A 25,001-nucleotide genomic window follows, 5' to 3' on the forward strand; every position below is an offset into this window, starting at 1 on the left:
AAAAAAGAACAAAACAGCAGACACAGTTGTGTGTTTCAGTTGAGTTCCATCTTTCTTTGTGTCTCATGGGAATAAATTTCATCAGTCACTCTTTGAGTTGTATTTAATTTGAGAGACAGAAAACAAAAGCAAAGGCCTTAAAGATGTGGCATATAGATATCTAAGAATGGACTCAATAGGAAAATACAAGACAATTTTGCTTGCTTATATTTTGTTAATGTTCCCTTGTGCTAATTCATTTTAGATCTCGCCATCGTAATCCACCTGTTCTACCATCCATCTAGCTATTCGTCAATGATTAATTCACTTATTCGTGTATTTATTCATTCATTTGTCCATCCACCATCTCTTTATTTGTCCACTTTACTATGTATTCATTAAGATTTAGTTTAATTTTTTAGTGATTTAAAAAATCACTTTTGTGTTTAATCTGACATAATTGGCTGATTCAGGAGCCAGTGGGAATTTCTTTACATAATAAGTTAATGGTATAGAAAGAAAGAGAATTTTTTTTATTCAAACTTTTTATTGAATCACCATGTGGAAAGTTACAAAGTTCTCAGGTTTATGTCTTAGTTATACAATATTCAAACACCCATCCCTTCACCAGTGCCCATATTCCACCACCAAAAACCCCAGTATACACCCCACCCCCACCCCACACCCCCGACTGTATAACTGGTGAATTTCACTTCATTTTCTCTGTACCTTGATTACATTCCATATTTCAACACAAAACTCACTATTGTTGTTGGAGTTTCCACCCAAGAAAGACAGCCCTACTACCAAGGAAGCATTTGAGAATTAGTTTTCCATTGCTGAGAATGAAGAGATATGTAGCCCCACTGCTCCAAGTACATAACTCTTTTTTCCCTATTTCCTTTTCCTTTTTGTTTCCCCCATTACCCCCCTTCCGCGCCTCATAGTATGGTGTACGCCACGCCGAGTTTCTCCCTGAAAATGGGAAATAACCGGGAAAGAGGGATATTTCCTCTTCTCGGCCGGCGTGGGGCTTTTGCTTAGTTCACAGTCCAGAGAAGTGGCTGCTACATTAATAACCTTCAATATTTCAACAAAAACTCACTGTTATTATTTGGAGTTTCCCCCCCAAGTCAGACCTGTTCAGACATTGCTAACAATTATAGATGTTAAGTAGCACGGATGCTGCCACGTCCGCATGGTTTTGGATTTCTGTATAAACTCCAGGGAAAATTCTGCCAGAATTTGCATAGCCCAGCTCACAGTCCCAGTGCATTGCTGTAAGAAGTCTCTGGAATCAGAGACTTTAGGCGCAGAGGGTCCGTTTCACTCTCAGCAGCTCCGAATTTATCTGGGCTGAGGGCGTGCCGGTTACACCCACTTCCCATGGTTCCCCAAGTGTAAAAACCGAATACCTCTGGGTTAGGAGTCTTAGAAGATGGCTCCTGCCATGTGGATGCTGCTGCCGCCGTTTTCCGTTCAGGAAGACAGGGTGGGGAGGAAAGATCCACCCCCCCGGCAGCACAGAGTTGCAGCCCAGTTCACAGTCCCAGTGCATTGTTATTAGAAGCTGCGATGGATGCCCAAATGTGTTAGGTCTCTGGAATCAAAGTCTTTAGGCACAGAGGGTCCGTTTCACTCTCAGCAGCTCCGAATTTATCTGGGGCTAGAAAGAAAGAGAATATTAAGATGAGACTATATTTCTGTCATAGATCAAAGCATTTGAGAAGTAAAATACATATAATCCTCTGAAAATAATGCTTGTGCTTGTGTTTTTATTCTGTACTCCTTCCATTTTCCCATAAAATATCAATAGATTAGTGTTAATGATTCTCGGGAATCAGGCTGTAACCCTCAAATTCTTTAAAGAGACAGACTTACCGATTTTAAGGACTTTGTATCAAAATACCTAATATTTTCTTTTCCGTTTGTCAATTACTAGCCATGAAAACAGACTTTACTCTCTGCTTCATGGAACCCACTTTTTTCTACTGAAGTTCTTTCTTTTTACTTTCTCTTCTTCCTTTTGTATATGTAAAATGAATGAATATCTACATTTTTAGTCATGTCCACATTTATTTCTTCTTTGTAAGGTTAACTCCAACTAATGAATTTATTTTAAAATACTTTTTAATGAATTTCTTAAGCTAATAGAAATTCTCCTGAAGTATCACATCCCACTCTTCCTCTACTTAATGGAAAACTGAATAGATCCAAAGTTGTTAATCTCAGCTTTATTTAGAGAAATGTCAATATGAAGATCAATTACATCTTGATTATTGTATCCTTTATGCGTCTGATTGCTTAGGCTAGTATCATCCCATCATTTGAAGCAATCAAAGTGCTTTCATCATCTCAAAAAGAGAATAACTTGATTTTGCACAATCAAAAAATGTCATTTCAACCCTTCCCTTATGAAAGGTAAAGCCATATTCCTTTGGTCAGATAACTAAAATGAGAAAAGATTACATTGAATTATTAATCAATCCACTGGACTATTGCTATAGAGTTAAATGTGACACATTGAAATACATAGTTAGAGATCTGCTTTAGTCCCCATACCAGCTCCAGAACTTAAACAATATGAGCTGCTGCTAAACTCCTGGAAACTTATGAGAAAGAAATTCACTAAGTCAGATAAAGTGGTAGGGGTTGGGACTGCAGTGTCATTTATTTAAGATGTTTTGTACCATTGTAGCTCGGTGTTTCCAAGAAGGAGCTCAAAGTCAAGAAGTTACTTATAAAGGATTTATTAATAAGGTGCTTTGGGGGGCTGGAGTGATAGCACAGCGGGTAGGGCGTTTGCCTTGCACGCGGCCGACCCGGGTTCGAATCCCAGCATCCATATGGTCCCCTGAGCACCGCCAGTGGTGATTCCTGAGTGCATGAGCCAGGAGTGACCCCTGTGCATCGCCGGGTGTGACCCAAAAAGCAAAAAAAAAAAAAAACAAGGTGCTTTGGGAAGAACTCTAAGGAGGGTGGCAGAAGCAAAATGGGAAAAGGGTTAAAGTTTGATTTACCCAATTTCAGCCTTATGCTGAAAGAAAGCTCTGAAGAATAAGTCGTATTCTCAAAGGGCTGCAGATACCAAGTCTGCAGAAGGTGGATGCAAAATACATTACCTACAAACGAAGCTATGGCAATTTGGAAGAGGCATTAGTTGGTATCCACTATAATTTAAATATTAAACCCAAGACTGTGAAGTTTTGTTTAAAGAGTTCTGGTATGGTTGTTTGTTTGTTTTTGTTGTTTTATAAAACTCTCCAAATTTTTCAAGCATGATACTTTCCTAGGAGCTCTTTGGAATAGAAGTATAAAAACAAACGTGGCTGTGAAGACAGAACCTGTATGTTTGACCTCCAACTGTATGCTTTAGTAGCAAAATGAAAATATTTGGCATGAAAGTAAATAACACTACTCCAAAACACACATGAACAAACCAACAGCACCCAGGCTGCTCTTATCAGGCACATGTGTTTCTTGTAAAGTTTGACATTTGGACTTTCCTCCTTCCTTCCTTCCTTCCTTCCTTCCTTCCTTCCTTCCTTCCTTCCTTCCTTCCTTCCTTCCTTCCTTCCTTCCTTCCTTCCTTCCTTCCTTCCTTCCTTCCTTCCTTCCTTCCTTCCTTCCTTCCTTCATTCCTTCTGTTTCTTTCTTCTCTTCCTTTCATCCTTCCTTTCTTTCTTCTCTTTTTTCTTTCCTTCTTCCTTCCTTCCTTCCTTCCTTCCTTCCTTCCTTCCTTCCTTCCTTCCTTCCTTCCTTCCTTCCTTCCTTCCTTCCTTCCTTCTTTCCTTCGTTTCTTCCTTTCTTCCCTTCCTTCCTTTCTTCCCTTCCTTCCTTTCTTCCCTTCCTTCCTTCCTTCCTTCCTTCCTTCCTTCCTTCCTTCCTTCCTTCCTTCCTTCCTTCCTTCCTTCCTTCCTTCCTTCCTTCCTTTCTTTCTCTCTTCCTTTCTTTCTTTCTTTCTCTCTCTCTTTCCTTCTTTCCCTCCTTCCTTCCTTCCTTCCTTCCTTCCTTCCTTCCTTCCTTCCTTCCTTCCTTCCTTCCTTCCTTCCTTCCTTCCTTCCTTCCTTTTTTCTTTCTTTTTTTTTTCCTTGCTTTTTGGGTCACACCAGGCAATGCACAGGAGTTACTCCTGGATCTGTACTGAGGAATTACTCCATGCAGTGCTCCAGAGAACCATATGGGATGCTGGGAATTGAACCCTGGACTAACGCGCAAGACAAACACCCTACTGGCTGTGCTATCGCTTCAGCCCCAACATTTGGAACCTTTGTACTGTGGGCTTTATCTTAGTTTTCTACTCCTCTCTTTCAGGATTATTTTAATTTTCACAAATTTACTTCTCACTGCAAAGAAATGGAATTTTCCCTATTTAAAGAGGTTCCTGGCCTCAGAAAAAAGTGGTTATGGGAAGCTTAATTGTGGAATCTGAAAAATCCTTTATCTTCTCCAGGGACCTCTGCAGATGTAACAATCCACTAAGCCTGCCTTCTTTTCATACCCACCTTGAAAGAAAACTCTCCAAAGAAATCTTTACTAAAAGACAAATTAGAAAAAGACAGTGCATTTCCTTTCATTTGTTTTTCAAACAAGCTAGTGACCAACAATAATGATTTTGTTTACACCTCCTGTGAGTTGGGTTTTAGTTAACCCAATGCATTTCCTGATCCCAGGGGTTTGCAGGTGGAGCCAGCAGACCCTGCCCGGCAGCCTACCTCTGAAATCAGGTTCCAGGGATACCCCGACCTTTCTGCTAAAGCCCTCTGTAGGGATCCTGGTAATTTTGTAGGAAAGGCAAACGGCCCTCTGGGAATCAGGCTGTCAGAATGAAGGGTCTGGCCTTCTTGGTCTTGTACAGGGTAAGAATCTTATTTCCTGAGTCAGTTATTAACTCTGCAGGTCAGGAGATTCTGCCAATTGCAAAATGGTAGGTTTACTAATCTTTCAATCATAGGCTGTTGTAGCTGTAAGGGGCTTTAGAGATCATCTTTCCCAACCTATTCATTTCAGAGAAGAATGAACTGAAGCGCACAAAAAGTTTCCTCATGATCTCCCAACATACATAATGTCCGGACCACTGCTCTATGCAATCCATCATAGTTGTTGATTTTTTTTTAAATTGAGGCACTATTATATTTAAATGTGCCCATCTGAGATTTTCTGGCTTGCACTGTTCCAACACCAGTCCCACCACCACTGTGAACTACCCTCCACCAAAATCTCAGATTCTGCCTCTCCCCTGGCTCCACCCCTCAGTTTGCCTCCTTAATAGGCACTTTTGAAGTGATTAATTATTGTAGATTGGGTCCCATACTTTAGTAGCAAAATTAAATACTTGCTACTAAATATTTTGGTAGTGTGATATGTCTAAATTACAGAGCCAGTTTAGATACGGCACCTCTGCACCACTTCTGTGTCCAAGGCCCCTAACCCTCGCCACTATTACCTCTGTTTGCCTTTTCCTATATCCCTCCTCCAATTCTCCCCTATGATGGTCTTTTCATTGTTATAAATACAGCAGAGGAGTGTTTGACCAAATTTGATAACTTGTGTTCTCTTTTTATGCTATCCTATATGTCACAGATTTGGTATTTAACCTTCTTCTAACTTCACTTAACATGATATCCTCCAGTTCCATATAAGTATCAGCAAATTGCATGATTTCATTATTACTTACAGATACATAGCATTCAATTTTGCTTATGTGGGCTAGAGCAATAGCACAGTGGGTAGGGTGTTTGCCTTGCACGTGGCCAATCGGGGTTGGATTCCTCCGCCCCCCTCTGAGAGCCTAGGCAAGCTACCAAGAGTATCCCGCCCACACAGCAGAGCCTGGCAAGCTACCTGTGTCATATTCGTTATGCCAAAACCAGTAGCAAGTCCACCAATAAAGACATTACTGGTGCCCGCTCAAGCAAATCGATGAACAATGGACGGCAGTGCTACCGTGCTACCCTTCATTACCAACGCATCTGTCTTTGAACACCTAGATTGTTTCCATAGCCTAGCTATTATACTAAGGGTTGCAATGAATAATGGTGTGCATATGTTCTTTTGAATGAGTCTGTTCTTGACTTGGAGTACTGAGAAATGAAATTCATACGTCATACAGAAGCTCTATTCTTATTGTTTTTCATGGGGGTTGAAGAGATAAGATTCCAACTAGCAATGGCTGAAAGCATGTTTTCCAACACATCCCCATTAACACAGTGTTTCCAGTTTTTATATATATGCCATTTCAATTGGTGTGAGATGATATCCCATTGTCATATTGAATTTGCTTCTCTGATAATAAGTGATGATGAGTACTTTTTCTTATGCCTGCTTGTTATCTATCTTCAGGGAAATGTCTATTCATGTGCTCTACCTGTTTTTGATAGGGTGTTGGGATATTTTGTTGTTTATCTTGTGAGTGTTTTGTATATGTTGGAAATTACCTATCTGTTTTCTGAGTGAAAATATGTTCTCCCACTCAGTAGGGTAAGTTTTAGTATTAGTTTTAGTCATATTTCTTCTGCCATGCAGAAACTTTTTAGTGATAGATTTTTATAAAGTATTCATTTTCAATAAAATGTTGTCATTAATCATGCTTAACACATTTGCTGAAACTAATTATAAATAAGTGAGGAATGAGGAAGTTTGAACCTTGTTTTTCTCTCCTTTTATTGGAGTCTTATAACCTCTCCTCATGAGCAAACAAACGCTGCTCTTAGATGACTTGTCAAGATGTTATCCAGGAATATTTTTATTTGTGATATTGCTTAAAAAAGCCCAAACCCAACATGTATTTCCAGTGTGGAATGCCCATTAAAAGGGGGAATCTCTGGCAACACAGGTCATTGTCAAATTTGGGTTTAGAGTATCAAAAAACGATAAGGGAAGCTGTACAAATAACCAAATAATAAAATCAGTATTTGAGCCAATTTTATTCCAGTTCTTTCAAGACTAAAAGATAGAAGCTAGAAATAGTCTACAAGACCAACGGGAAATGACTGAACTGAAATAATAATCAGGATGCTGAAATAAGGCTAAGAAGCTGGGTTGGAATTGTATGGAAGGAAAGGAGAAAATATTCTGTTAATTTTTATGGCTGTTATTTGCAGAAACTAACTAAAAGACTCAGACTTCTTACAAAGAGGCTGTGGAAAATATATATTTATGATCTCAAAAATTTTGAGGGTGAAATTCTGAGCATGGTTTATCTAGGTTCTCTGCTTAGTCTCACTCGGGTCTAAACTAGTTTGGGTTTATTTCTAAGATTTGGGTTCTCCTTAGTCGAGCTAGTTGATAGAATTCTATATCTTATGTTGCATTATAGTTATTTCTGTTTTTTTTTTCTGGCTAGAATAAAGGGGTCTTTCTCAATACCTAGAGCTCACTGGCCATGAAATATGCTTTCCCAGTGCTAATATTTCTCCTCCTTGAAATTATTGAAAAACAGTGTTTTTGATGCTTTCTCATATTTGAAAAGACACAAGATTAGATAAGACCCTCTCAGGAAGTCTGTGGGTTAATTCAAAGTCAACTGGTAAATGACCTAAACATAGAAGCTAATTCCATCAGATTAAAGCCTCAAGGGAGGAGGATTACACACAGCACATACAACAGAGGTTAAGGATCTTGGAAAACATCTTAAAATAACGTTATGAATAATTGCAGTAAAATAAGGAAGAATAAAGACAGACTTTCTGGCTCCAAAGTTGAGCTCTATCATAAAGAACTTGTCAGACCTTAATAAAGGTGCCATTTTTTGATATCCTTTATTACTTACCAATAAGATGATAGTAACATATATGTATAGCCATACTTATATCCAGGAGATTATAACATAGATTTGTTCTAAATATACACAGGGCTGGAAGATAGCACAATGGGTTGAAGTTGGGGCCGGAGTGATAGTACAGTGGAGAGAGCATTTGCCTTGCACTTGCCTGACCTGGGTTCAATTTCCAGCATCCCATATGGTCTCTTTGTGTATTAACCCCTGAGCATTGCCGGCTGTGACCAAAAAAAAGCCAAAAACAAAACAAAAACAATGAATTGAAATTAATGTTAAAGGCCGATGTTCAATCCCAATACTATGTAATCACATCAGTACTGCCAGGAATGCCCCATAAGCACAGAGCTAGGAGTGGGCTGAGACCCCAAATAAATAAATAAAGTATGCACAAAAGCTATTTTTATCAAAACCTGGTTTAAGACCTTTGCTTAATAAATGCAAACTTTTTGTAGATGGACTTTAGGGAATATAATGGTTTAGACAGGCAGAGATAGGAAGTCACTAAGTAGCTCATAACCAAGCGGAAATGTTGCAACTGCAAACCCTCAGTTGGAGACAGTGAAATCCTTGAGAACCTGAATAGATGCCTTGTGGGCAACAGAGTAAAAGAAAAGTGTCAGGCAGGGGAAGACCAAAGGGCTAGATTGCATGCCTTGCACTTTGAGACCCTGAGTTTGCTCCATCCCTCGTCCCTGGCACCTCCAGGTGTTGACCTGCTTGCTGTGGTGCTTCATTGGGCCTGAGCAGTATCTCACAACCAAGCTAAGGACTGCATTATCCAGCCTTAGCCAAGTATCCCCTGGAGTGGCCCCAGCTTCTCTGAACCTGTTTCAGAATATCTTCCATGCCACCACCCTCAAAGTAAAATTGATTCATACTCAACCCCAGGCAAAAGGTCGCATCAGAATTGGCTCAAGTTTTCTGATGACTGGAGGAGCGAATTGAGACTTGAAGGCATGGAGGATTGGGATCTTCAGACAGGCAGGAAGGAAGTGTGCCCGTTAATTGACACAGAGTTCCCACACAGCAATTGGCCTATCTTGTGTGTTGAATAATAGCATAATAGCTTGTTTTTCTCTTTTCCCATCAGAGGAGTAACTAATTAATATATATATATATATATATATATATATTGTGTCAAGATCTTATCTCATTTTGATCATGAATTAGAACCTAATTATCTCATTTGTATATCTTTTAATGCCACTGTCTCTAATGTTTGCACACTGAAGAAAGCAACACATAAATGGAGATAGAGCACATCAACAACTGTCACCTCCTCTCTTAAAATGGAATTGTATGGGTCTTACCTTGAGTCAGAAGGTATAGGTTTACTTAATGAGAAAAGAATGAAGGGCAGGACCAAGGAAATTTGAAGGTACTTCATCATGAGCATGTATAAACTTCAAAAGTAGAGGAAGGCAAATTAAATGCTTCCAAGGGTCCAATATAGCCATGCACAATTTAAGTTTGGGGCATAAAATGCAATTTTACAACTTTACTGATACCTTGCTAACTCATTTTCCCACAAATATACCTGGATGTGAAATGTTCCAGGTGCTTTCTTTCTTTAGCTATTTGCGTTATTAAAGTTAGTTAAAAAGTTAACTGTAAGTGCTATACCTTTTTTGAGAATGCTGCAGCTGTTTCAGCCAGTTATAAAAGATATGTAAAGCAGTCTCAAGGGGTATGTGGAGAATTTTCATTGGCTGAGTAATTTATAGATCTATTTAGCTTCTATGAGATGTCACGTATCTGAACAAAAGTGACAACAGCATCAGCTTCAGCCTTATTATTAGTGCACAACTGAAAACACTGTGGAAAGAAAGAGTCATCAAAAGACTGTATTTGGGACATTACAGGTAAAGTTATGAACCATCTGCTGAGGTGGCCTTAGCATGGAAGCAAGCATCCACGGATGCTATTAATGCTGCCTTAGCAGATGGTTCACTAATAGACTGCTACCCCTGAGTGACCAGTGGAATCAATCAGACAACTATTAGCAACAGTGACTGGTTAGAAGAGCCTAGGGAGGCTTCCTGGAGGAGAGAACTGAATATTGAAAGGGTTGGGTAGGGCCAGAGCGAACGTACAAGTGTTAAGTGCTGACTTTTTATGCGAAAACACCAGTCTGATACATGGCACTGAATACGGGACCCTGAGGACTTCCAGGGGTGACCTTCAAACCAAAAGATTTTTTTTAAAAAAAGAGGCTGAGGTTTGGGTATAGTTCAGATAAAATAGAAGATGATCCTGGGAAAAATTCATTCTACACAGTGAAACCGGTATGAACAAGAGTGGCCAGAATGACTCATTATCTACCCTGGAAATATATAATTCCTTCCATTTACTTTAGGACTCATTCTCCACCTGTGTGCCCATATCTCAACTTTAGATGTGCACTCTGCACCTTTTTCCCCTCTGGAGAAGCCCGTGTTCTCTCTTGAGAAGCCCTTGTCCTTCTCTTTCTTCACATTCCTCTAAGCAAATTTCTTTAAATAAAACTATTATACTTCACTAAATGTTAAAAGAGTGTCCACGTGTGGAAATAAAATGAGAAGAATTTAAAGTTGTTGGAGTTTGATCTGTGAGGTAGAGAGAGGGTGCTGAAGCCAAATGAGATATCCAAGGCCAGGAAAAACAGGGGGGGCAGGAGGACTGGTCAGTAGTTGGATGCTTGTCTCAAATGTGTCAGGGGCGGGGGGCAAAGGGCAGTTAGGATATAGAATGCACTGGTATGATAATAATAATTAGAAAGGATCACTCTGGACAAGAACTGAATGTTGAAAGAGGTGCAGGGATATACATGATACCTTTCAGTATCTGTATTGCAAATCATAATGAGAGAGAGAGAGAAAGAGAGAGAGAGAAGTGCCTGCCACAGTGGCAGGTGGAGCAGGGGTGGGAAGGAAACTGGGTACATTGGTGGTGGGAAATGTACAGTGTTGATATTGGAATATCATATGACTGAAACCCAGTCATTAACAACTTTGTAACTATGTATCTCACGATGATTCAATAAAAATTAAAACAAACAAGAAGGAGAATAAGGGGGCTGATTAGATAATGACAAGCCAGATGGGTGACTTTCCAGAATTTGAATTTTTTCCATGGCCATAAGGGAACAATTGAAGTGTTTCACCTAGGGCAGAAACAAACCTACAGCTTCTTTCAAGATGGGTCCAATATAAAGTCATTGGGAAGAATTGAGAAAGACGCAAGACTGAAAGGAGGCCATTTAGATGGCAGTTCTGGTACAGTTCGATAGTTAGGTGGGTGATCTGGAGAAGTGGGGAGTGAGGGGAAGGAGAAACATGTGGGAACACAAGTTGAACAATCTCAAGTATCGAGTAAAAATCAGAGGGACCTTGTGTATCAGCTCTATTGTCTACTTTGTCTTGTCCTTGGATTCTCTGTCTGACAAAGAACCAAGGTATAGCAGGGCCTAAACCCTGCATTTCTTTTTCTGGTTGATAATTCAAGTAACTCAGGCTTGGCATGAGTCGAACATAAGGAGGTCTAATGTGGAAGAAATGGACAACAGTTAAACCACAGCTTTCACACTTTTTTTTTAGTAGAAAATAATACAGCCTACCAGTAACTAAACTGAGATCAGAAAATGAATCACCTCAATATGAGCCCAAGTTTCCTTACTCTTACCCATATGACCTAGAACCAGCCTCTCAGCCTCTCACCGCTATAGTTTTCTCCTCTAGAAAATAAGCATGATAATAATATGATAGCATCTGGTAAAACACATATAAAGCGCTAAAAATACTTGAAAGAGTGTCTGGACCATCTGAATGTTCAATATTTGTTAATGATGACTCATCTGAGGAAGTTGAGTCTAGGAGTTGCAATTCCCAGTGAGGCATCCTGGATCAGATACTTAGCTTGCTGTGGTAATTAACCGTGCTTTACCTCCGTATCTCCATCTATATACGTGGATAATAATAATATCTATCTCATAGGTTTGTGACGAGGAGTAAATGTACAAATATGTGTATCAGATGATTCTTGGCATAATAGGTGCCAATGCCAACATCATAATCACCAATTTTATCTTCATTAGTACTAGCATATCATCATTGTTGTCATCATCAGCTCCTTCATTTCTTCTGTACAGTTTAGGGTAGTGGTAAATTGAGAATTAATATTCATTATATCTAAACTGAGGTACTACCTACATAACTTGATTTTCTTAATATATTTCATAAATATAAAATTTTTATAAAACAAAACTACTTCTGATAAATTAGCTTACTATTTCAGGCAATAATTATGTAACATTTGTTAATCTTCTAATTTCATATTTATGTAGCACCTTTGACCCCTAAGAGAGGGAAGTGAAGGTAAAAGTGCTAATATCTTCTCAATTCTGGCTGAAGTTCTATAGAAAAATATGACTTGGCTGCGAATCATGACGTTCACATCATGTCTTTTGTAGAAAATGTCATTTCTTTCATCCAGTAGGGCTGCTTACTGCCAGGAATGAAGAAACAGACTGGAATTGGGCAATTACTACTATGGGCCTTCCCATTTTAATGGAAAGTGCTCAATTTATTTCTACTTACATCTATTATGTGGGCAATATTAAGTGTTTACTGGGTTGCCGAGCATGGGCTAAGTCCTCTGAAGACGGAAACAAACTTGCTACTGGAGAGCTTGCTATCTGGGTGGGGAGATCACGTAGGATGAGGAGATGAGGCAATGAGATGAAAGTGTAGCCTGAACAATTATAGAGGTGTTGCACCCTCATGATTGCCCAGAGCAGAGGGAGATAAGCAGATTACTGCACCTTGGACAAGGCCAGGCTAGGGGACAGTCTTCATCATGAAGCTTTTGACATCTTACAACCAACTTCTCCCATCTGGTGGCATCACTTTTGTTTTCATGAGTATGAGTCTGGCACTGGGGCCTCTGAGCTAACTCACGGTGATAGTATGTGAGTTTTGAGCCAGCCTGAACACCTGACCATCACTTCTGGAATCACTGGACATTCCACGGAGAGTACCCGGGGAAACTGCCCCTACAAACTGGGCCTGGCACTACATGACACTCAAGGTCACTCTGAACTATTATACTTGCTGATTTTTCCATTTGCTGGGGTAAGCTTCCATAAAGCAAAGGGCTTTAAGAAGTGAAACTATGAAATGGGAAGATTATTGTGTTTTTAGGAGCCCACGATGCATGCATTCTCCTCATTTCTGTTTTCTTTCTGGATCATCTCTGATCAGACAATTTCTAGGTCCTTCGTCGACTAGATTTCCTTAAGTTGAGCTATGGCTATGGGGTGAAGCTAAGCAACTGGAGATTATATTTATGATAGAATGTGGATGAGGAAATCACAGACCTCTTATGGAACCGCCTCGCCCCTAAGGGACTGATGTGCTTATATCTTGCCTTCAATGACAAGCACACACTTCACCCTGATTTGCATACCGGTAAACTCAGGAGCAGATTGGTGATTCAATATGCTCCTAGATGATGCATCCACATTTAATATTCTCGTTTCCTTTAATTTCTCGGATCTTTATTTTTACCTTTGTTATTTCCCATGTTATTGCACCGAGGCATCTAATCCACCTTTAATTACCTGTGGCTCAATCCAAGCAGCAGTGTATGGTAAGCAGAAGTGTTAGGTGCCAAAAGCAGAGTCGCTTCTCAGGAGACTCTTCACTCCTCCATGATAAAAATAACCCTTCACATGGTCAGAACACATTTCAGTTTGTAAAGTGCTCCTCAGACTTTTGTGATTACCTGGGAAAGAAGATGAAGAAGGTCTTTATTTTCCTCTTTTACTCCGATGCTAATGCCGAAGCTTTGGGGAGGTCAAGTACTTTGCTGCATGGGGCAGGGGCCCTGGGTCTGGGTCTCAGAGCAGGCTTTATTGGGAGCCTCGGCCAGTCAGCACAGCCCATCTGCTCTCTTTGTCCCTCACCGAGGTGAGCTGGGCAAGACAGTCCTGAGGCTCTAGCATTCTAGAAGCAAGAGAAGTCCTGCTACTATGCTAACCTTATGGAGTAAGTATGACTTCTTAGGCGCTAAGTGTGAGAGGGATCTTTTACAGGGAAGTCAACATACTAAAATCAGGAAATAAAGGAAGACAGACCTGACATGTCTTGGACTTCCGGGAACATCGGGAAATGTAGCTGCTCGACCCCTGAACACCGCAGGATCTCATGTTCCTGGGAAACCAAGTTGAGCACTGCCAGGCCAATGGGAAAATGGGGAAAGCAGACTTAGGAAGAAGTGTGTTGTTCTCCACCTAGGATAATGGATATTAACAAGTCCTTTAGAGGCACACTAAGCCAATTATTGGCTGCTGCTGTCTAGTAGAATAGAAGCCCGCACTGGAAGGCAGACCCTCTCAACTTCCATTAATCTCGCCACTGTCACACACCTCTGCTTAGAGAGGTGAGGGGTGTACAGCTGTGGAAAGCAGTATGCCTCCCTAAGCTTCTCTACATGGAAACAGCACCTTCCTCTGTTCTGCTCGTTGCACTTAATCTTTTACTCTGCTAGATTTGTTGACCCACGTGTTATTTCTTCCTCTCTCCAGCCCCTGCTGACTCTTCTGTCTGTATAGGGCAACATCTATGTTCTGTTCCTTTTAGTAGCTTGCATAGCTTAATTTATGGAACACAAAGGACACCTTTCATTTTTTTAATAAATAACTTTTTATTGAATCGCTGTAAGATAGACCTATACAAAGCTTTTCATGATTGGATCTCAGTCATACAGTGTTCTAACACCCATCCCTCCACCAGTGCACATTTCCCAGCACCAGTGTCCCCAGGTTCCCTCAAATAACTTCCGTGCCCTCAGCCCCTGCCTGACCATGGCAAACACATTTCTTCTATCTATCTATCTATCTATCTATCTATCTATCTATCTATCTATCTATCTATCTATCTATCTATCTAATTTCTCTCTCTCTTTCTGCCTGTCTGTCTCTCTCTCTCTCCCTTTCTGTCTGTATGTCTCTCTCCCTCTCTCTCTACTTTTGGACATTGTGGTTTACAATATAAGTACTGAAATGTTATCAAGATTATCCCTTTACCTACTTTTAACCCTCAGATCTTGTTCAACGTGATCATTGCCAGCTATTATTGTTATAGTGGTCTCTTCTATATCTTACCTACCCTTAGCCCCACACATACTTGTTGGGTAGTTCCAACCATTGACCAGTCTTTCTAACCCCTGTTTTCCCTGGCCATGGATATTGGTCTTCTACTATATATATATATGTATATATACATATATATGTATGTACATATATACATATATATTTTATATTTTATATACTGCAAATGAATGCAGTTATTCTAGATCTGTCTCTCTCCTTCTGACTCATTTCACTCAGCATGATACTCTCCATGTCCATTCATTTATAGGCAAATTTCATGACTTCATTTTTCCTGACAACTGCTTAATATTCCATTATCAAGATGTGCCATAGTTTCTTTATCTATTCATCCAACTCAGGTTGTTTCCAAACTCTGGCTATGATGAATAGTGCTGCAATGAACATAGGAGTGCAGATGGTGTTTCTGTTGAATGTTTTTGGGCCCCCAGGGTAGATTCCCAGAAGTGATATTGCTGGGTCAAATTGGAGCTCAATTTCTAGTTTGTTTGAGAAATGTCCATATTGTTTCCCCAAAAGGCTGGACCACTCACCATTCCCACCAACAGTGAAGGAGCGTTCTTTTCTCCCCATATCCACATCAACACTGGTTGCTTTTGTTCTTTTGGAAGTGAAAGGACCCTTGTCTTATAGTGCACATCACTTGATAAAAATATTCTTCCAAGGGTCAGTGAGATAGTACTGGACTAAAGGTGCTGGCCTTGCAGGCAGCAACTCCGATTCCATACCAGGTCCCACCTATGTTTCCCTGTGCACCTCCAGGAGTGATCCCTGAGTATAGAGCCAGGAACAAATCTTGAGCACAGCCACGTGTAGTCCCAAAGCAAGAATGAATTCATTATGTTATGGATTAAGTAATAAATTATTAAATTTTAGAAAATGAATTCCTGGGGTCAAAGTAATAGTACAGGGGTTATAGTTCTTGCCTTGTATGTTTCCAAGCTGGGTTTGATCCATAGCACTATGTATGCTCCCTCAAGCACCAGCAGGATTAACTTTTGAGCATAGAGCTACGAGTAAGCATGAAGTATCTTTGGTTGTTACCCAGCCCCTTCCCCCTCCTCCCAAATTCCTTGGTTATATAAAAAATTTTAATGTATCCAGTTAACTGATTTTTTAACCTTCATTTTAGAAATATAACCATCGAACTGATATGTCAATCTTGTTGATGATTAATACTTATTAAGATGCCTCTATCTACAATTTTCTCATGACACTACTTACCTTTCTATAGCGCCATTTACTTTTACCATCATCCTCTTATTTGAAATATTATACTATTATTTAAAATCTTCTAATTTCTTTACCTCTCATATGAATCTTATAACACACCATTTCACGCTTAGAAGACCTACTTTCCGGATCCTAGATATGCATGATGAAATCGTCCTATTCACAGACAAGTGTCTCCTGATTCATTACAAAACTAGGGTCTACAATACATGTCACTGGTCTTCTAGGCCATTTCCCAGGAGAAGGCATGGGCTTTAGATTTTTCTTCTGGAAGTATTCTGTAAAATAGGGCATATATTCTGCATATTTATTGATTACTATCAATTATATCGTCATTTGAGTCATTGAAAAAATTAATTGACTTTGGGCAAAAAACCAAAGCTGGTATAATTGTATGGTTTAGTATGAGAACATAAAATTATGATGACCTTATAATTAAAAAATCAGGCTGCTATAGCGTAAGGCAGATAGTGTGTGTGATTAGCATGAAATGTACCTGTTTCCATACATCACCATCACTGCAGGGCCCATCAGTATCACATCCTCCTAAGGCACTTACATTGAATCACCTTTGACTAAGAATTTTCAGAGGGGCACTTAGCCCTCTTGAACACCTGTTAAGAATCCTCTACTCCCCCCTCTCTTGCCCTCAAGTATGAGTGACAACATAAAGGAATAGCATCTAAAAAATTCTGAACAGACTGACTTCTGCTAAATGTTTATACATATGTACACACACATATGTATATATATGGGGCATTGTACTTTACCACTGAGCCTTGTAAATAAATTTGAATCAAAAATTTGCATTTTAATTTTATGTATTTAATTTTACTTTTTAATGTAGGAGTGGACTGGAGCGATAGCACAGCGGGTAGGCATGCAGCTGACCTGGGTTTGATTCCTCCGTTCCTCTCAGCAGCCCGGCAAGCTACCGAGAGTATCCCGCCCACACGGCAGAGCCTGGCAAGCTCTCCATGGTGTATTCGATATGACAGAAACAGTAACAACAAGTCTCACAATGAGACGTTACTGGTGCCCACTCGAGCAAATCAATGAATAATGGGACAACAGTGCTATATTTTTCACCTGCTCACCACTGCACTTTATGTTTGTTGTAGTGGATTCCAGTGTACATGATCATTATAAAATCCAATCACAGACATGAATCTGCTCGTGATAATTTTTAATTTTTTTTTCAAAAAGACACTAGGATACCTGAATATTAATCTTATTCCTCATCCTGGAGAAAAGGTTGGTTACTGCTTATAATATAATTATAATGAAACATGAGAAAGCATCAAAGCTAATTGGGAAAGTTAACAGCTTTTGCTGTCCATCCATTCCCTGGGTAATAGCTTCTAAATACCTGAAATATTCATTTCTCCTTTGAAAATCCAAGTTGAACTTCACTAAATCTTCTGTTTGTATCATGTTATGCCAATGTAAGGACATCTACTTTGTGATTGTGTGTGTGTGTATGTAAACAAAAGAGATTTAGAGGTAGAAAGATATTGGAGATCTTTCTTCTAGGATAATTTTTAGCTTATGCACTAACCTCGGTGGCATGGATTTGAAGCCTTTAATTAAAAATTGATGTGGGGGCTGAAGCGACAGTATAGTGGGTAGAGCATTTGCCCTGTACCTGGTTGACCTGGGTTTGATCTCCAGCATCCCCTGTAGACACGAGTGCAGCCAGGAGGAATTCCTTAGTTCAGAGCCAGCATCAACTCCTTAGCACCTCAGGGGTTTTGGTCTCTTGCATGTAGTTTTGGGCCCAAACCACCCCCATGTAAATAAATAATATTTAAAATAGATTAAATATTATTAATTTATCGTTATTAATTGTTAAATAAAATCAACAATAATTTAGAATAAAATAAAAATTATTGTGGTTGTGTTTAAACAATTTATCTTCTCTATGGAAAGTTCTGAGGTTGTCATTATTGTCTATTGTGAATATAGTAAAATGTGAACACTCACATCTCATAAAATATCTTTCCCAGTGCCAGGGGCACATCTTCAAATAGATGATACCCTTGGTCTTTCTTTTTCATTTTTGGGAGCATCTGGCAGTGCTCAAGTTTTTCTCCTAGCTCTGTGTCCAGTGTTCTCTCCTGGCTGTGCTCAGGGGACTGTGTGTGGTGCTGGGAAATAAGACTCGGGCAGACTGCATGCAAGGCAAGCACCTTAACCTCATCACTCTCTCCTCAGCCCTCATCTCTCTTAATTTATCCACGACTCTATTATAACATGCTTGTAATATGATATGTTAATAAAATATGTACTTTCCCCACCAGATCTGAGTAAATTAAAAGAAGAATTGTGATCTCTTGTCCATAGTTTCTCAACCTGACAGAAGCTAAAACACTGAATTCCTAGTACAAATTATAGAATTGTGACCAAAACTAATCATGAGAAGATATCTCAATTTGGGGCTGGAGAGATAATTCAGTGAATAAGGTGCTTGCTCTGTACACAATTTACCAAAATTCAATCTCCAGAACCAAATATGTTCCCCTGAGCATGACCAAGAGTAACCAATGAGCACAACCAGATATAGCCCCAAAACAAAGGAACAAAAGATATTGTGACTTTCCCAACTATATATCAGATTTTACAAATAAAACGTCAAATATCATATAAAGTTCTTTTAACAAATATAGTTGTGTTGAGGCTACCAAAAGCCATAATTGGTGACTTTTACTCTGGATTTAATTCCCACCAGCTAGACCATGTGGAAATTAGAAATAGGTAAATAAGGAACTTTGGGAAAACCTGAACAGAATCTTTTGGAGTTCATAATAGTGATGGACAGGAAAATAGGGCAATAGAACCTTATGTACAGAAGAGTTCACAAAAGCAGGTTTAAAAATAAAAGTTCAAAGGAAAAAATGGTAATAACTTTGGCTGAAGCTCTGTAGGTACAGAATATAAACTTTTGGACACATTGCTGCAGAGTTGAATGAGGAAGAATAGGTTCTACGTCCTCTGATGAGCTTCTAAGGTATATACAGAAGATGCAAGAAGAGATTCGTTCTCTTGGTAGAAAGATCAGGGTAAATTTTAGAGTTGTCTTTAGTACCAAATAACATTTCAAAGTGACCTGGTTTATTTTATATGTATATATATATATATATATATATATATACATTTTCACTTTGATACATATGTATGACTATAAATATTTATCTTGATCTTTATTCTTCTATGTATTTTTTTCTCCAAAAGGTGAAAAATATCACTGTGTTTAATTCATCTATGTCAATGTTTTGTTAACCTTTGTGTGCATGGTTTTATTTTCCATTATTCCCCTAGGAACCTTTTAAAAATATCTTTCCCAAATCATCACTTACATTATAATGTTAATATCACCAGTATACTGTATATTTGTGTATGTACCACAACTTTGGGGAAGGTCATTAACAATTTAATATCTAAGATTTTTCTTATATGCACCCCTCCACATATAAATTTTCCCCCCTGAGGCACATGATCTATGTCATAACGTTTTTCTCTATCACTGTATCACTGTCATCCTGTTGTTCATCGATTTGCTCAAGTGGGCACCAGTAACATCTCTATTCATCCCTGTTGCATGCTAGTGTACCCCAATGACACATTGGGGGCTCTTTCAGGATCAGGGACATGAGGACCATCATTGTTACTATTTGGGGCATGTCAAGTATGCCACGGGTCACTTGCCAGGCTCTGCTGTGCGGGCGGGATATTCTTGGTAGCTTGCCGGGCTCTCCAAGAGGGACAAAAGCTTTTGGGGAGGCTCTAATCACCTTTACAGGTGTTCCCAGTCTACCAAATGTAAGTTTTTGGTAGACTAGCATATTGTAACGATCTGTACACTGACAAATAGGCACCTGCCTGCGTATCTGGGAGGCACCTAGGACATCTGCAGCCTCAGGTTGATCTCCTTGAGGTTGATGGAGTGCACCTAGAGGTTGTTGAGTAGCTGACAGAGCAGGACCCTATCTCAGAGGGTCTGTGCCAGGTCAAACACCTCTGCCGAGTCCCAGGTTACCCGGTGCTTGGCTGTCAGCACCCCACTGTGGATAAGCCACTGTGTGCACTGCTGCCACAGCTCTATGTCCAATGATGCTGTGAGTCGGCCAGCCTCCCCATGCTCCACTGACACCATTCTGTCCAAATCTTGCAAAACAGCCAGTGATTTCCATCAGGAATCACGCGTAGAGTTCCAGCAGAGATCACGCATAGAGTTCCATGCCTGGTTACTAAGCCCAGTGTTGTCTAAGGTGAGATGGTGAGCTGGGTTCAGGAGAGCACAAGAGGTTCACACAGCATAGGCACCATCGTTTTGTTTTCGGGTTTTTTTTTTTTTTTTTTGCTTTTTGCTTTTTGGGTCACACCTAGCGATGCACAGGGGTTAGTCCTGGCTCTGCACTCAGGAATTACTCCTGGCGGTGTATTACCCTATGGGATGCTGGGAATCAAACCCGGGTTGGCTGCATGCAAGGCAACCGCCCTTACCCGCTGTGCTGTCGCTCTACCCTGCATAGGCACCATCTTGCCTCCATTCAAATATGGTTGGGAAATTATGGAAAATGAATAGGGAATGTCTTATGATATACTTTTGAAGTGGTTTGTGTGGTGGTCCTGGGGCTTTAATTTCTCTTTTTAAAAACATTTAAAAAATGTATTTTAATGTACACAAAATCCTCACCTACTTATATAATTCTAGAGTTGAAATTGGCTCGATAACAAAGATCCAAAATTAAAATGAATACGTATAAAAAATAAATTTTTATGTGAAAATTGTTTAACTTCATCATTGGGTTGTTAAGTCCTTGTCTAAGAATTTAGTAGGCTGTTTGTTGCTAGTTGAGCCTTCTGTGTTATTGTTTTTGTTTGTTGAGTTTAGTTGGCTTCTATGATGTTACTTTCCCGTATAATTTTGTATGCTCCAACTGGAATTTCAATATTGAGGAATCAAGTGTTGTCATGTGGCTATACATGTGAACACAGGTCAAGAGATTTCAGAATCTATGGTCAGGATCATTGGTGGTGGCGTAGTTCCTCTTTACATAAGGGAGTACACTCACAAAATCTCCTTTTTCTATTAGTTGACGCCCTAATATATGCTTTGTGGAGATTCTGTGGTTCTCCATAAGATTCCATCTGCATAACTTTGACATTCCCTTAGCTCTTAATATAAATTTAAAAAGCAATTAAATATAAACTAAAAATTAAAACTGCTGCTTCAACTTCTTTAGTTTCTTCTTCAGACTAAATTCTCCCTCCCTCCCTCCCTCCCTCCCTCCCTCCCTCCCTCCCTCCCTCCTTCCTTCCTTCCTTCCTTCCTTCCTTCCTTCCTTCCTTCCTTCCTTCCTTCCTTCCTTCCTTCCTTCCTTCCTTCCTTCCTTCCTTCCTTCCTTCCTTCCTTCCTTCCTCTCCTCCCTTTGTCTTCCCCTGCTCTCTCTGCACTTCCATAAACCTTGGAGAGCTCTTGGTAGCAGAGTCTAAAACTAGGTATATATTACAGGAAGACAAAGACTCCTATTAGGTACTTGAATATTTGCAAAATATTCCATTTGTTTTTTGCAAGATGAATTCTTTGACCACTGCACAGCATTGTGTTTCTTTTATAAAATATGTGACTGTACATGAATTGGTTTATGTTAGGATATGCTATACCAACAAAATATCTGAAAAAAAAAGATGTTGTGGTCCTGTGTCAGAAGGAAAGAAAACTCTGGAGGCCCTCATTTAAAAAAAAATATTTTTTAAAGAAAACACTGAAGACTACATCCCCTTTCTCTCACACTCCCAAAGGAAGAAAACGATCATCAATTGGTCATCAGTGGTAAAAGCAGTTGCAAAAGCAGCATGGAGAACTGGCTTCCTGTTCAGGAGTAGAAGCCCTGGCTCCTTTTCGGTGTTCCACACGATCAGAGAAGCTTCTCTAATAACAAACTACAGGAATCATCCCAGAAAGTATAGTCCTCCATCCTCATTTAAGTACAGAAATAGTCCGTACAGCTTGTATTTCCAATTCATTAGTTAGAACTAGTCACCTGGCTCGATCTAAGGAGAGAAGGACATGCAATCATGCTATGTGCTGAAAGGAGAGAGCAGAACTGAGTTCTCTAAGGTGGTACTAGGATTTTCACTTTTCTGGATACAATATAGAAAGGTGGATGTTCTTTTTCAATATTAGTAATTGATTTGCAATTATTCCTCAATAAAAGTTGCCTTTCTTCTCTCTACCCTTGAAATAGTTTTCGAAACTACTTCTCATTTTATCTCTACTCCCTCATATACTTTATTTGTGTCTGTTTTCATAAACTTAAGCCTTATTTCCTGGTTAGATTGTGTATTTTTAGATTATATAGCATTCAATGTCTCAATATCAGGCCAGCTAGGTTATAGAGTGAAATGCCTCAAGTACTTTATTGTCTATCTTTTCCTGGAAAGTTGTAGCGCACATTCTCATGGGAACTAAAAGCCTTCAAGTATCTGCAGTGAATCTCATGGTGCCCATCATTTTTAGGTGAGCTGTCTTTCTTTTTGCCATTTCCTTTTGGAAACTATTCATTTTCAGGCCCATTCATACAGAGTTTTAAATAGAAACCCCCCCCCCCCCCAGAATTATATCTCCATTCCCCCCATCATCCAGAGAATTCCCAGCTCTGTCTCCTCTGATAGAAATTTCTTTTCCTGTGTCTTAGGGCTTTCAATCTGAAAAGGAGATAAGATGATAAATTAATTGCTAATGGCAGAGAACAAAGGAAGATTTTGACAGTCTCCTCTTTTATACCTTTGGATAGGTCAGAAAAGTACAATAGGACTCTGACTAAGGAGCTAAAACTGAGACTCAAAAAGGAGAACCTAGCCCTCAGATAACTTTGACACTTCAATGATATTATGGACATTTTACTGCTCTGGAAATTGGTTATTTCCATTGCCAAGGGACGGATTTGGTTTTCTTTTCTTGAGTTGTGTTAGGATAAAAATGCATTAATCTTTCTCTAATGCTTAAAAGAAACTTTTGTTTTGTATTCTTTAAATTTGAAATGTGTTTTCCATTATTCACCACATGAGCTCAAATTTGTAAAGAACATAAGAAACTGAAGACCTAATTTACTCCTTGTGCTGCTTTGTGGGAAACAAAGCTGAAAAGGATAATAGCCAAGGTCTGGTGGCTTCAGCCCGAAATCAATCTAGGTTTCACATTCCATATGAATGGTAAAAGCCTTGGTGTCATTGAAAGGCACCTCTATTTCATCTTTATAGTTAGGAACAAAAAAAGGATGCCAGGTCCTGATAAAAGAAACTAGATTGGGCATTTTTCCCCCTCAGGTCTGTGAGTAATTTCTCATTACCCACCTCTTTCTCCCGTGTCTGAGTCTGCTCTCCCATCCTTCCCTCATGTTACTCCTTCAGGTAAGGTGTTTTATAAAGTTCTCCTTAGAGAAGCCAGTGGAATTATTAAGTAGAGCATAAAGCCACCTACCAATAGCCTCTCTGGTGCAGGAAGAGCTGCCTTCCCTCCTTCCCCTGACTCCAGAAAGCTCTAGTTTCTACATGGAGCCAGTTGTCTCATCCCCATTGGGCCACTTCCTTCATGAACAGCAACATTCCATGTTTTCTCAGATCAGCAGCACAGCATGAAAGATGGCAGGAAACTGTTGGACAGCTGTATGAAAGATGACATTGCAATGAAAGAGCAGGGGCTATGTGACCTAAACACTGACTTGGTTGCCATCATCGTTTTGTCTTGATTGCACTTGTGCAGAGTGCAAAGGTGCTCTTAACAATGAATCTACTGCTTTCCTCACCCTACATATCCTCTTCCCAGCAAAGTTACCCCTCTGGTCCTCAAAAACTCTCAACTCTACTTGGCAGAAGGCAGTTATTTGTCACAAATGGTAGGCAGTGGTGAACGGTTTCTTTCTCAGGGATGAGTGAACTTTGTGTGTGTGTGTGTGTGTGTGTGTGTGTGTGTGTGTGTGTGTTAAATAAAAGCTGGAAAAATCATCTTCAATGAAGGATCATTTAATCTCTGAGAAAATCGGGCTGGCTGATTTTGGCCTTGATCATGTGTATTTGTTCCCTCTGCAGTCTTTGGAAGTTGCCTGCCAAGGACAGGATTTGGTCTCAAGTGAGCAAGAAATACAGACAAATTAGGTGCCAGATTCCACTTGTCTAAAAATGCTAAATTAATAGTCCTTACCTAATGGTGTTCTTTTTACTTGCGTTAAGGGCATAACTGAAATGTTCTCTTCCATGTAAAAACAGAATAGATTTCAGTTTCTTTGCTTCATTCCTCTCACAAGGAGTACAATCAATTTTGTTTGCAGTAGAAAACTCTGAAGTTCCAATTGCTCCCTTTCTCTCATCGCATCCCCTCCCCAGAATACAATCCTACCTGTTAGTCTTAAATTAAAAAGGAAAACAATTTGGTGCTGCTCAGAAAGGTAAAAGGAGATAGATGGGAACATTTGCTTGTGACCTTCAACAAAAAAATTCTCGATCGGCACTATAAATTTGTTACTTTGGTGAATGGAAGAGTATAAGTGGGCTTCTTAGGATGGAGAATATATTTGTACCCAAAACTTGAAAAGGAAAGTCAATTAGTCAAATTAAGTTCTAGCTGACAGCCCTAAAATTTTATTTTCCATTGACCACATCAGGAAGCAAAGGAAGAGTTATAATGATTGTGAAAGATGCAGTGCTAGAAAACAATGCCTTTCTTTCTCTGTCTTAATCAAGACTTTGCTTGTTCTGTAATTAAAACTCATCCTCTGCTGTCTTCAGGGATAGCAGGTAAGATACTCTGGGACCAGCTATTCACTGATCTTCTGCTACATCCTTTAAGTTGCTTCTAGA

General features: G+C 39.6%; 1 protein-coding gene and 1 non-coding gene across 5 annotated transcripts in view; one reads left to right on the forward strand and one right to left on the reverse strand.

Moving 5' to 3' along the window:
• Window positions 1-25,001, forward strand: part of CTNNA2 (catenin alpha 2) — a 1,292,108-nt gene that overhangs the window by 1,122,553 nt on the left and 144,554 nt on the right. The gene's annotated exons all lie outside the window — the stretch shown is intronic.
• LOC129400352 (small nucleolar RNA U3) lies at window positions 21,907-22,116 on the reverse strand. Its single transcript, XR_008627607.1, has one exon. It is a non-coding gene; the product is annotated as a small nucleolar RNA U3 (small nucleolar RNA).

Source organism: Sorex araneus, chromosome X, assembly GCF_027595985.1.
Source record: "Sorex araneus isolate mSorAra2 chromosome X, mSorAra2.pri, whole genome shotgun sequence".
NCBI lineage: Eukaryota > Metazoa > Chordata > Mammalia > Eulipotyphla > Soricidae > Sorex > Sorex araneus.